Below are 4,722 nucleotides of genomic sequence, written 5' to 3'. Positions count from 1 at the left end.
CGCCCCGAGCCGGGGCGGGGGCGGGGGGGAGAGATGCCGGCGGAGACGCACAGGTTCCACGTTACGCCCCGAGCCCTCCTGGTTGGCCATGCTCCCACCCTCTTGGAAGATTTTTTCCCCCCTTAATTCCTAAAATTGCCTTCCCATGCAGAGAGACCCCTGTTCCAGCCACGGAGAAATTATTTTTCACTCAGTTGCTACGTCTCGATTTTCTTTCTTTCCCGGCGCCTCTCGTCCCCCGCGCGCGCACACACGCAGGCACATGCACACCCGTGGCCGCCGCCTCCCATCCCAAATGCAAACCCACTTCCTTTTGCCAGTTGCTGTAGTTAAGCTAAGTCAACGCTACATCAAACTAGGCTAGGCTGAGAGAACTGGAAAGTGGATTTAGGGGACAATACTGCCCCAGCAGGAAGAAAGGCTCCAGTTTGGCATTCTGTTGATTTAACAGTTAAAAATGAAAACGGATTTTGTAGCTACTGCACTAAAACTCAGGCCCTTGAGTCACAATTCTTTACATCGAGCTGTTCTATTAAGTCTAGCATATGTTATAAAAATGTAAATACACACACACACACACACACACACACACACACACGACGATGGTATATTAGGACCAAACCAACCTTTTTCTCAATCTTAATGGTTGCGTATAGCTGAAAGTTTGTTTCTGCAACAAGACATTCCTTACTGGCTCCCCCCGACGCCTTGTACAGGTATTTATAGTAAGCAAATTTCAAATAAAAATGGGCATATCTGTGTAAGATGCTCCTACAAGTATTTGAGTCCTCACAAAAAAATACTTGAAACAACCTGTTATGGGCAATTTATTTTGTTTTGTTTCTGAATCCTTTTCCAAATGTTGTCCATTTTTCTTCAAACCCGTTGTGTTTTCCTAGGAGTTCACACTTCCTATTGTAAATTCCCCACTTGAGGTCGAAATCCTCTGTGAAATGAACATTCCCACAGCAACCCAGTGATGTCACAAACATCAGCTCATTATTTCAGAGGGGAAATAAAGCAAGAGAAAAAGATTTCTCTAGAAAGACAGACAGTTGCTGTTTTCTTGCGAATAGGGTTGCTTCTACTAGATATTCAGGAAATATATTCGATTTCTGCCTAAATACTATTTTGTTTTTCTGAGATGGACTTATTTTTCAAACATGTATCAGATGATCTTAAAAAATAAAAAAGTTATCCTCCGCTTTTCTGGATTCCTGAAGAATGGTGCTTCAAATCCGTGGTCCTTACCTGTGCTGGCCACTATAGATTTTAATAAAGGAGGAAAAGATTTTTTTTTCTAAAAAATGGTGTGGGAAAGAACATTGAGAGATGAAATTTAATGTACTAACTTCAGGCCCAAATAGTGCTGACTGACCTGGCTTCAAAAATACAATCGTTTTTTAAGAAAAGTATTAGACTCACAGAAATTCTATTTTGTTATCAAAGTTAGTGCTGATCTCACCAATACTGAACAGAGGGGCCTCTCCTCCATTGTTCCTTCTATTGTTTCCGGTGCCTCCAGGCTGGGAGCAGGAAGGATGCATTCTTCATGCTGTCCCCCATTTAATCCCACTGCAGTGCCACTCCTATAAATATTAATTGTAAAGGGACTGGACAATATAACATTGGGCCCAACACCTGGGATTTCTTAGGCTTCCTGGCTACATGAAGTCCTTTAGATAATATCTATACAAGGCACTATAGAAATTTGTAAAATGCTTTTTAAAATATTTTTATTTTTTTATGGATTTCAGAGAGGAAGGGAGAGGGAGATAGAAACATCAATGTTGAGAGAGAATCATTGATTGGCTGCCTCCTGCACGCCCCCTACTGGGGATTGAGTCCACAACTTTGGGCATGTGCCCCTGACTGGAATTGAACCTGGGACCTTTCAGTCCGTAGCCTGACACTCTACCCACTGAGCCAAACCAGCTAAGGCTGTAAAATGCTTTTATTCATTTTTTTAGATGTGTAAATGAAGTGTCCAAACACATGTGGTCACCAAATCCATGTCACATGGAATCCATAGCATAGATTCAGTGCACAGGACAATGCTCTAACCACTGAGCTCGCTGGCCAGGGCCCCTTATCTTTTTTTTATCCTCACCCGGGGACATGTTTTTATTTATTTATTTTTTAATCTTTATTGTTGAAAGTATTACATATGCCCCCCTTTTTCCTGTGACCTCCTTCTAGGTAAAGTGTTTTTTCTATATAGTTAGTGTTTTAGCTCAAGTTGCCATCTGTTCCTGCAGCCACCTGGTCTCAGCTCAGGTCCCACTTCTACTCCCATAGAAGTTAATTCTATCTCTGGGATCCCCTTTCCTGTTTGTTGAATGAATGACTATTCCTCACAATAATCCTGGAAGGATCAGGACTCTTGATCCCCATTAATAGATGTGGAAACAGGCTCAAAAATGCTAAACAATCTGCTCCAGGCCACCCAGCTACAAAGTAGTAAGAATTGAACCCAAACTTTGGGACCCACCTCCTCTCCCATCCAGCTCTAACCTGACCCATCGCAGCACTGCTCCTATATGATCGTTTCACATATCCCCCCGAAGAGAGAGCTAGTGGTTCCTTTCCCTAACTGCCCAAATTGGTGATAAGGATACATTTGTGAGATATGTTCATTTATAAACTGATTGCACCCAGCGGCATGGCTCTGTGGTTGAGGGTTGACCCAGGAACCAAGAAGTCACGGTTCCATTCCCGGTCAGGGCACATGCCCAGGTTGTGGGCTCCATCTCCAGTGTGGGGCGTGCAGAGGCAGCCAATCAATGATTCTCTCTCATCACTGATGTTCCTATCTCTCACTCCCTCTCCCTTCCTCTCTGAAATCAATAAGAATCTATTTAAGAAAACAAACAAAAAATAAACTGATTGCATGTTCACTAGCTCATCTGCTCTTCAAGAGGACCCTGCTAGGAAGCTATTATCATTTTTGTTTTATAGATGACGGAACTGAGGCTCAGGCCCCAGCATGGATGGAACTAGAGAGCATTATACTAAGTGAAATAAGCCAGTTGGAGAAAGATAAATACCACATGATCTCACTCATATGTGGGATATAATGATCAACATAATTTGATGCACAAGAGATTCCTGACTCCCCCCATCTTACCTATATCTATCAGGTGGCAGAGCTGGGTCTTGAACCAAAGACTTCTGGTTCGTGACTTGACTTCTCTCCCTGAAATTTCATCTATCCCATCTCGAAACACATGGATCCACGGAGCAGGCCCAGCGCCTGCAGAGACATCCAGCGAGGGAGAGGCAGGAGCAGGTGGGCTCTCCTCTGAGCAACAAACAGGGGAATGCTTGTATAAATGAAGCCTGGCCTCCAGCCACAAACACTTGGCTCCCCTTAAATTGCCAGCTCTCTCTTCTTTAAACCGGAGAGGCCCAAAGAGCGCCACCTGGAGAGACTTGTGATAAAACGCCTTCCTCTTTGCCCAGCTTGCTCCCCTCCTGGGCAGCCCCTCAGTTCTGAAAGAATTCTTCCCTGGTAGGTTTGCTCATCTGGCATTAGCACAGTAATATGGAGGTTTGTCTGCTGGTTCCCAACAACAGAAAAACAAGCCAGCCCCTTCTACCCCCTCAGGGGCCCAGAACAGATGGAGGCAGCCAACCCCTTGGGAAACAGAAGGCACCGTGAGCTCATTGAGAAAAGATCACCCAGGCCACCTTGCCGACTCCTTGCTGTGCAGTATACAAAAGTCTGAAGATGGAAACCCAAACCAGAAAGTTCTTGATTTCCAAATCCACTGTGGTTGGTTTTCTCAAGGCAAACCAAACTTTCTTCCGCATGCATTCCTGTCATATTGCCAAGTCACGATTTGCCACACTTGAAAATGTGTAATTTGTTGAATTGCTATCATTCCATTAATGAGAAAACCCATCTTTATTCATAAACCCTTCCCCCCACAAGAAATAAGTTTTGCATTAATTTCATATTGGTAATTGGTTGGTAGTCCAGATGATGCTGGGCGGTTTCCTTGTTTATAAATGAGGTGCATTAACACGCTCATACCACTAGGGTATCATTTAGCGAATGGCTGCTCTGCTCTGCAGATGCGGGAGGCCAAATTGTTGTGGATGTGGATAAAAAATGATCGCTTTGGCTAAAACTGCAGATGGGAAGCAGATGTAATGTACAGAGGAAGTTTGATTTCACTCCGTCTCCTTCCTTTATTAAAATAAAGTCTGCTAATTTGTCTTATTTTAAAAAGCCCTCTGAATACAAACTCATGTGTGTCCATCCCACGTAAAGTGAAAACCCTCTCATTCCTCCCTTCAAGAAGTTTACAGTCTCAACAAATGTTGTTTGGTCTACCCGTTTTTGTTTTTGTTTTTTAGTTACCAATTTTTCTTGGTAATTGTTTAACATTTTACATCCTCTCACCAAAATTATAATTACCCCAGGGAAGGATTAACATTAAGAAGTAGTGAGACAAGAGAACCCAGAAATCGACCCAAGCCATTATGCTCAATTAATATTTGACAAAAGAGGCAAGAGCCTACAATGGAGTCAAGACAGTCTCTTCAATAAATGGTGCTGGGAAATTTGGTCAGATACATGCAAAGAAATGAAACTAGATCACCAACTTACGCCATACACAAAAACAAACTCAAAATGGCTAAAGGACTTAAATGTAAGATGGGAAACCATAAAAATTCTATAAGACTCCATAGGCAGCAAAATAGCAGACATATGTC

The sequence above is a fragment of the Myotis davidii genome, unplaced genomic scaffold, assembly GCF_000327345.1.
Source record: "Myotis davidii unplaced genomic scaffold, ASM32734v1 scaffold743, whole genome shotgun sequence".
NCBI lineage: Eukaryota > Metazoa > Chordata > Mammalia > Chiroptera > Vespertilionidae > Myotis > Myotis davidii.
This window is presented reverse-complemented; position numbering follows the sequence as displayed.